At 42.7% G+C, this 9,719-nt stretch overlaps 1 protein-coding gene across 1 annotated transcript in view; it reads right to left on the bottom strand.

Moving 5' to 3' along the window:
• HERC1 (HECT and RLD domain containing E3 ubiquitin protein ligase family member 1) overlaps positions 1-2,594 on the bottom strand; it is a 223,057-nt gene extending 220,463 nt beyond the window's left edge. Inside the window, exon 1 of the mRNA XM_049783985.1 lies at positions 2,556-2,594. The gene's annotated coding sequence lies outside the window, so the exon portion shown is untranslated. The remainder of the gene's footprint in view (positions 1-2,555) is intronic.
• Positions 2,595-9,719: the final 7,125 nt, after the last annotated feature.

Raw genomic sequence — 9,719 nt, forward strand, 5'->3', positions numbered from 1 at the left:
TGGGAAATATAAATGGGAAAATGCTACATGCAAACGACATGACTATAAATTCAAGAAGCAGAATGATAAGAACCAAAGGGAAAGCAAAATTACTGAAAGTTTAAACAGAGAAGGAGCAGAAGTGATAGTACAACAGAGAGGGCATTTGCCATGCATATAGTCAAACAAGTCTGATCCTTCCCAATCCCATATAGTCTCCCCAAGTACTGCCAGGAATAGTTCCTGAGTTCAGAGCTAGGAGTAAACCCTGAGCATAGAAGTTTAGCAAAAAAAGTTTAGAATAAGAAGCCTTCACAGACCATTTAATGCATCTTAATTACAACCTCAGACTGATAATAATTTATCCCATTTTAAAAGCGTCCAGATTTCTATCCGCCCAAGATGTCTCATACTGCCATAAAATGTAGCCATGTGATCTGAAGGAACTATTACAATTCTTTACACAACCTAAACCTTCCCCCAGACCTACAGTTCAGAAGCTCAACCCAGGTTCTCATGCTCATGAAGAATGCAGTCTTACATTGTGTGGCCTTAATACTCTTTGCAAATACTGTAAAAAGCATTTTACTTCATTTTTAATATACGTGAAGGTGTGCAGATACATAATACATGTATATGCACATGCATTTAGACATCATGGCTCTATTTTTTATTGCATTTTATACACACACTATACAAACCAACATACTCGAGGCTGGAAATAGTAGTACAATGGGTTCAGGACACTTGTCTTACATATGGTTCACCACTGACCCAGATTTGACCGCCTTCATTTCATATGGTCTCCACAGTTACCATCAGGAAGAGATCCTGAGTGCACAGCCAGGAGTACCCCCAGTGTAGCCCCCCAATTAAAAGAAACCAGCATACTCAAAGGCTTATGTCCACCTCATTTCAGACTCCAAAAGCAGTAGGATAAACATCTGGCTCACTAATAAAACTTTACAAGCTTTGCAAATTTTTCTTTAAATGTGTGGCCAAGGGAAATGGCTCAGGAGATCCTGGATTAGATTAGAGTCCCTGATCTAAAACTCACTAGTAGAAAATACCAATTTCATGAAACACTGAGGTAAATAGGTTTCTTCTCACTATGAATAATCACAATGTTTTCCACAAATATTGATCCTTTTCCGAAATTACTAAAAGCTGAACTGTGAAAAAATAAAAATGAAAAACACCTGTGTACTAAATCCTAAGAGAATTTTTATTTTAACTTGATTTCTTTTAAGGCCATTTTAGCCATCTTCCAAAATCTTCCAATTTTCCTAAACAATCATTTTGGAAGAAGGCCCACTGAAAGTGAGAATACCAATACAACAGGGCACAAGCTAGAGTAACGAACAAGTAAACCAGCTTTAATACAGCAGGTCGAAGATGTAGCTCAAATAAAATGAATTTTATATACATATACATTATATCATATACATATATCATATACATATATGTATTATATCATATACATATATATACAAATAAAATGAATTTTATATACATATAAATATACATATACATTATATCATATACATATATCATATACAGAGAGACTGGGATCAAGCACAATTTGAAGAGGGGGAAAAAAACATTGTGTTAGGAGATACTGTCCATTATGAGCCACCACATGCTGTCTCTAGAGACTCTCAAGGATGAGTTCGAAGGTCGGCTGTGCTACTTACTCTGCCTTCTAGGGCTCCACATTTCCTTTGGTACAGACTTCGCTATACCTTTTAGCAGATCCTACTTGGCTTCTAGGGCCCCCCACATGTCCTTTGGTACAGACTTCACTATACCTTTTAGCAGAATCCACCAAACCTGTCACACAGCTACTGTGTCCTACAGATCTTTCTTGGGCACTGTGGCCCAGCCTGAGAGCCCATGTCCCGGGAGAGCTACAGTCCCAGCCAAACCCCGTGTCCCCTGAGAGGTACAGGTAGTCCCACCTGTCTCATAGTCCCCTAGGAGTGTTGATCCTGGCCTATCCATTGGGGAGAGGAGAAAGAGGAGTCCCTATCTGTCAGGTGCCCTGGGGGTGGGGGGGCAGTGATCCCAGCCGATCCCCAAGTCCTCTGGTGTGGAGACTTCGGTCCCTGCTTGTCACAGTGCCTCCCGGGCCCGGTGGGTCCAGGTTGGCTCCTGCCCCATCTCCTGGGTCAGTGCTGCCCCTTACCATCGCCGTCCACCCTGGATGAACAATGCCCCAGTTTTTCCCCCACCGAGGGCAGCGTGTGTTCGGATGCTCTGATGGGGCCCTGCAAGCTGGGGTGGGGAGAAGGACAATAACCGAGGACGGGTCCCCAATAGGGACAGTCCCCTCCCACTCTGGCCTCAAGGGGTGGGGGGACAAGGGGACCCCAGGCCCAGCCCTGAGAGGGTCCCCGGGCAGCGAGGTAGGTCTGCAAGCGCCGAGGGGCGAGTCGCAGGAGCCCGGAGGCCCCGGGGGCCGCACATCACAGAAGGAGCCACCCTTAGGCCAGGCCTCCCCCGTCGCCCACCCGGACCCCGGCGGGAGCGGCGCAGCGGGCCCAGGGCAGCCTGCGGGGTGCAGAGGGGGAACCTACTTGTGTAGACGGCAAGCCGGGAGCTGGGGCGCGGCCCGATCACCCCGCCGCGCCCGTTCGCACGCAGCCAGCCCGCTGCGGCGGCCGCGCGTCCTTTATGTCTCTGCTGCTACTGCTGCTGCTGCTGCTGCTGCCGCTGCTGCAGCGGCGGCGACTTGTCAAAGGGAAAGACGTCAAGAGGCGGTGGCAGCCGTGGCGGGAGTCTCGCGGGACTTGGGTGGAAGTCTCGCGCGGTTTGGAGCGCTCAGCCCCGCCTCCCAGAGCCCGGCCAGACCCGCCCGGGGAGGGGCTGGAGAAGAGGAGAGTGAGAGTGACTTGGAGACGGTGCAGAGACGGGGCGGGAAGGGGAAAGGGAATTGGGGTGCAGGTGAGGGCGGGGAAAAAAGGGGTGTCGCTGGGAATGGGGGGACTCGAACCTCCGCCTGTGATGCATGCAGAAATGGGTGGTGTTTCACAATGGGAACTTAAGGGGTCAGGCCCTCCCCCATGTTTCATGGGTGCTGCCTTTGAGAGTCCCAGAGCTGGTGGATTGAGACTCTAGGGCCTAGGCCTGTGCTAGGCCACACCCCACTTTATCTTCCCACTCCAGCTCTTTGCTCTTATCTGTTTGCACACCTGCCAGCCCCGGGTTTTGGCGGTCCAGTTCAATCTCAAGAAAGCCCTTCTTGAACCTGCTTACATCTCACTCACTGGTGACTCCTGACCCCCCAGCAGGTCCTCTGTCTGTGCTCTACTGGGGGGGGGGGGGTACCCCTGGGAGGTAGATTGTAAGTCAACAGTAGCCAGCCTATCACAGTAAAAGCAAATAAATAAATAGTCAGTCCCCTCAATCAGTCAGTTGCCCTCCAAGGACAAGTTGTAGCCTCTGCTACATGTGTTACATGCCTAACATGTATTAGCAATGAATGAGCACTCCGCCCTATTTCCATCTGCACCTTTCCCTGTAGTTCTTCATGCTAACCATCTTCCTGCTGTTCTTTGTGGAAAAGTCCCATGAGCATCAGTTACCCGAGGACATGGAGCTAAAGTAGGTGTGGTTCTTGCCCTCCAACAGTCTTAACTGGGAACCTAGGAGGAAAGACATGTGTCCTCCTTTAAGAAAGCATGGGAGAGCAGAGAGAGAATGCCTGGCTGCTCTTAAATTGACTATATGTAAAGCGCGTAGCCCGAGTTATTTTAGTTCATTACCAACCGTTTCACTATCCTAGGGGAAAGTTCTGGAAACCCATTTATCAAGCATAGGATCTTGGGCATCTCACAAGATTTCCCAGGAGCAAAATATGTATAAAACTCCTGGCACTTTACTTAATGGCACGCCTTATTATGTGTGTTACTTTTAAGTTTCAACATGCAACGTGTGTATCTACAGTAACAATATGTGAGGAAGTAGGTAGATGTCATCAGTAGGGGATGATGTCATTGTTGCCAGTGCTTTATGATCTGGACTAGTGTGTGAAGCTGAGACATAGCTAACTAGCTATCTTGGTGCTAACGAACTACCTTTTAATTTGCTGATGATTCAGGCACCTGTGACATTCTTTTTTTTTTTTTTTATCACACCTGGCAGTGCTCAGTGGTTACTCCTGGCTCTATGCTCAGAAATCGCTCCTGGCAGGCTCGGGGGACGTTATTGGATGCTGGGATTCGAGCCACTGTCCTTCTGCATGCAAGGCAAATGCACTACCTCCATGCTATCTCTCCGGCCCCCGTTCTTTTTTTTTATATATAGATTTATGAAACTACTGTTTTTGTTCAGTCTCTTTCAGAAAAAGGACTCAGCTTTTCCATTCAGATGAAAAGGGACTCAGATTTCCATTCAGAGATTTCCTTCTATGAGTTCTCTTTAGTTTCCATCCTCAGAGATAAATGGAAGGAATTGAAAACAATTGAGTCCAATTGCATATAATTGTCAAACGCTGTAATGTCAGCAAGAAATCTGGTTCCTTTCCACCCTCACAAGGACCACACCAGCCCTTCCCTAAACACTCGGTAATACCTAATTCAATGTCTACTGAGCATTCTCATAAACACCATTCCTCTAGTCTCTCTGTTCATTTCATTCAGAGTGCCCTGGAGATGAATGATGAAGCAAAAGAAGTGGTGGAATTTAATGGACAGGCCTGAGGTGTCCTAGCCTTTGCCTTGTTAATGTCTTGAGCAGCACAATATGATCACTCCACCAAATTAGAGTTTGCCCCACGCATCTCAAGATGGTTCATCTCTGTGAAAACAGCTGAAGAACCAACCAAAAATGGTAATTTATTTATGCCTTCCATCTTCTTTCCCCAAGGATTGTTTTAGCTATTTGTGGGTTTATTGTTTGAAATGAATTTCAGGAGTGTTTCATACACTTCTTTGAAAAATATCATGAGTGGGGCCAGAGAGATAGCACAGCAGTAGGGCATTTGCCTTGCATACAGCTGACCCAGGATGGATGTGGGTTCAATTCTGAGCATCCCATATGGTCCCCCAAGTACCATTTCTGAGTGCAGATCCAGGAGTAACCTCTAAGTGTCACTGGTTATAGCCCAAAAACCAAAAATAGAAAAAGAAAAAGTCATGGTCATCCTTAGAGGAATTACATTAAATCTGTATAATGCTTGAGAAAGTATTGCCATTTTAATTATATTAATCCTCCCAATCCATGAGCAGGATATGTATGTCTTCATTTCTTTTTGTCCTATTTTATTTCCTGAAGCAGTGTTTTGTAGTTTTCTTTGTATAGGTCTTTCACCTCTTTAGTTAAGTTGACTCCAAGGTACTTAATTTTAAAAGGCACAATTGTGAATGAGATTGTTTTTTTAATGTCGCTTTCTTTTCTTTCATTATCTGTATATAAAAACATCATGGATTTTCGTGGATTTTTTTGTAGCCTGACACTTTACTATACAAATCTATTGTTTCTAGAAGCATTTTTGCCACTTTATTATACAAATCTATTGTTTGTAGAAACTTTTTGTTAGTGTCTTTGGGATTTTCTTTTTTTTTTTTTTGGTTTCTGGTTTTTGGGTCACACCCGGCAGTGCTCAGGGGTTATTCCTGGCTCCAGGCTCAGAAATTGCTCCTGGCAGGCACGGGGGACCATATGGGACACCGGGATTCAAACTGATGACCTCCTGCATGAAAGGCAAACGCCTTACCTCCATGCTATCTCTCCGGCCCCTAAGGGATTTTCTAAATATAATAATCTGTCAGCCGCAAATAGTGAGATCTTAACTCCTTCCTTTCTTATCTGGATGCCCTTGATATATTTTTCTTGCCTAATAGCTATGGCAAGTACTTTCAGTACTATGTAGAATAGGAGTGGCGAAAGAGGGGACAACCTTGTATTGTGCCAGATTTTTTTGGGGGGGGGGGGCACACCCGGTAACGCTCAGGGGTTACTCCTGGCTATGCGCTCAGAAGTTGCAACTGGCTTGGGGGACCATATGGGTCGCTGGGGGATCTAACCACGGTCCGTCCAAGGCTAGCGCACAGGCAAGTATTGTGCCAGATTTTAGAGGAAAGACTTTCAGTTTTTCCTGTTGAGTATAATATTTGCTGTGACTTTGGCTATATTGAGAAAAGTTCCTTCCATTCCCATTTTGTTAAGAATTTGTATCACGAATGGGTTTAAACCTTGTCAAATATTTTCTCTGCCTCTATTGAGATGATCATGTGATTTTGATTTTTACTTTTGTTGACATAGTGTATTACATTGATTGACTTGCATATGTTAAACCATTGTTGCATCTCTGGAATGAACCCTACTTAGTCATGGTGTATGACCTTTTTGATGAACCATTGGATACTATTTGCTAGTATTTTGTTGAGGATCTTTGTTCAATCAAGGATATTGGCCTATAGTTATCAATTTTCCCCAACTTTAAAAAAGAAGAAGCTGGGGATGCCTTTGTTTTTGGTAAAAGCAGGTGTTCCAACAGAGCAAGGAAATCCTCTGTGAGAAGACGGATCAACTACATGCAAAAAAGTGAACTCAAACATCACTTTAACAACATGAACAAAGGTCAAATCAAAATGGATTAAAGCCTTGACATCAGACCTGAAGCCATAAAGTCCAAAGAGGAAAACATAGACAAAACACTCAAAGACATTGAGACTAAAGATATTTTCAAGGAGAAACACCACTGTCCATGGTAGGAGCAGTTCATGGTAGGAAGTTTGCCATAAAGAACAAAGAGTGCAGGTAGATTAGGGAAGGGTCAGACTGGAGAGATAGCACAGTGATAGGGCATTTGCCTTGAACGAAGCCAACCCAAGATGGATAGTGGTTCGATTCCTAGCATCCTATATGGTTCCAGAGCCAGCTAGAGGTGATTTCTGAGCTCAGAGCCAGGAGTAACCCCTAAGCACTGCCAGGTGTGACTCCCCCCCCAAAAAAAAAGTATAGAAGAGTCTACTGTGAAAGTGATAGTTGAACTGATCACTCTGGACAAGAACTGGGTGCTGAAAAGGGGATAAAATGTTATGTACAGCACAGCTTCATTAACAGTAGTGCAAACCACAGTGTCAAAAAAGAGGTGTGTGTGTGTGTGTGTGTGTGTGTGTGTGAGAGAGAGAGAGAGAGAGAGAGAGAGAGAGAGAGAGAGAGAGAAGAGAGAGAGAGAGTAAAGTAAAGCATCTGCCCTAGACAGGTAAGTGGTGTGTGTGGGAGGGAAGAAGGTATTAGGGAGGGGTCAGAGGGAAACTGAGGACAATGGTGGAAGGAAATGAGCACTGATGAAGGTTATTGTACATTGTATGACTGTAACTCAATCATGAACAACTTTATCTGTGGAAAATAAAACTATATTATGAACAACCTTGAAAACACGGTGTTTAAATTAAAATTTTTTAAATGGTAATAGTTTTTTTTCATCAGCATGTGATAAATATATCACCCCTAAATAAAAATTAAGACTACCAAATATGAAGGAATTCAACAAAGGAATAAAGGGTGAAAGTAAGACAGGGAAAAACACACAATGATTCAGGATACTGAGCATATGCCTGCATGGCAGAATATCTATGCTATGCCTTGAGTCTGACTTCCAACACTCATGGCCTGCCAATAATACCCTGTATTAGGTGAGGTCCTGGTGACCCTGTCCAACTCCACTAGGCTCAAACACCATAGGGAATTACCCCTGAGACCCATCATAACAGTTTGTTGTTGTTGTTGTTGTTATTGTTCTTGATTTTAAAAAGACAAAATTTGAAAGAATCAATTTGTTTGTTTTATTGCACTTGGAAGCAGACAACTCTGATATTCAGGAAAGAATTACAGAGCAAGAATCTACAGTTTTGATCTTTTCAGAAAAGAGATTCCCTGAAATCACAGCCTTGTTTGCCCTGAATTTAGACACACACCACCTTTTCTGAGTTGGCTAATAGGGGTGATAATGGTTTTGCCTGCCTCCAGTATCTTGGAAGTCGCAGGAAATTACTTTGTAATCTTGAACATTGTATAAAAGTGGAGGTGTGTTTAATCTTTCATTCATGGAACAGATCTTAGCTTAATGTCCATCATATATCAGGCACTTGTGCAACACATTACTAAATTAAGCAAGACTAAGCCATAATTTCCCTGCTCTCAATGAACTTCTGGTCTAAGAGTAGGAGAACAGGAATAGAATCACTTATAATAATGCCATGAGAGGAGGTGGCAGATGATTAGGGAGTGGTGGGAGAAAAGAGAAAAACCCAGAGCTGAAAGGCTTCTTAGGGGGAAGGTTAGATTCACGCACATAATGAGAACCCAGCCTATTTCAATAAGAGTGATTCATAAATCAACTCCAAAATATCTTTACAAATTTCTCTTTTGTGAATTGTGAATTCAACTTCTTGTAACAAAACATACTCCTAAGCCATAAGGAACAGTCCTTGATGTGATCATTTTATATAAATATATATATTCATTAGTTTTGAAGAAAGATGGAACTAATAGAGGGGGAAATCATTGATATCTTATTATTTTTTTTTGGATTTTTGGGCCACACCCAGTGATACTCAGGACTTATTCCTGGCTATGCGCTCAGAAATTGCTCCTGGCTTGGGAGACCATATGGGACGCCAGGGTTCAAACTGCAGTCCATCCTAGGTTAGTGCATGCAAGGCAGACACCCTACTGCTTGTGCCACTGCTTTTCTGCCTACAAGAACCACATCTGAATAGTCAGAACAAACAGACTCAAAATCAAAGTTGCAGGCACACATCAGGAAGGAATAAGTGGCCTACATAAATAGCTTAATGACACAGCTTATAAAATTAGAAAAAGATCAACAAAATGAACCCAAAATAAGTAGGCAGAAGAAAATAACAAAGCTTAGAGCAGAAATTAATAAAGTGGAAACCCAAAGGACAATCTGAAAGACCAATGAAAGCAAAAGTTGGTTCTTTGAAAAAATAAACAAGATTGAAAAACCACTAGCAAAACTCACAAAGAAAGGGATAAAGAGAAACAATAAACCAGATTAGAAATGAAAAGGGGGGAATCACTACAGATAATACAGATATACAAAGTAATCAGAGACTACTTCGAGAAACTCTGTGCCACAAAACATGAGATCCTGGAAGAAATGGGAAAAAAAGAAAAGAAAAGTAAAAGACATAATTGTAATAATGCCCAGAGACAATAGAGATGAGGGCCAAAGGACTGGATCATGATAAGAAGCTCACCACAAAGAATGGTGAATGCAGTTAGAGAAATGACTATACTAAAACCTAACATGACAATGTTGAGTGAGAGAAGTAGAATGCCTGTCTTGAATACAGGCAGGGGCTGGGGGAAGAGGGAGAAAGAAGGGTGGCATTGGTGGTGGGAATTTGCACTGGTGAAGGGGGGTGTTTTTTTCTATGACTGAGCCCAACTACAAACATGTTTTTAATCATGGTGTTTAAATAAAGATATTTTTTAAAAGATTGAGATAGTCATTAAAAGATAACTAAATTAACAACAATGTAGATATAGACTTTATATTTTCTTATTGATTGAATGAACAAACATGTAAAGTTAAGCACCCAACTTCTTAAAATTGTCTATCCTACCTTGTAGAGAAATAGGATACTATAAAAGGGCAAGGAGCTTATAATTTGATATGTATAGATACATGATAGTTCTTTAGTAGATGCATTATCTTCCAGAGAATGCCCATTTAAATACTACAGTTAAAGTATGAAATCAAT

Source organism: Suncus etruscus, chromosome 1 (genome assembly GCF_024139225.1).
Source record: "Suncus etruscus isolate mSunEtr1 chromosome 1, mSunEtr1.pri.cur, whole genome shotgun sequence".
Classification (NCBI taxonomy): domain Eukaryota; kingdom Metazoa; phylum Chordata; class Mammalia; order Eulipotyphla; family Soricidae; genus Suncus; species Suncus etruscus.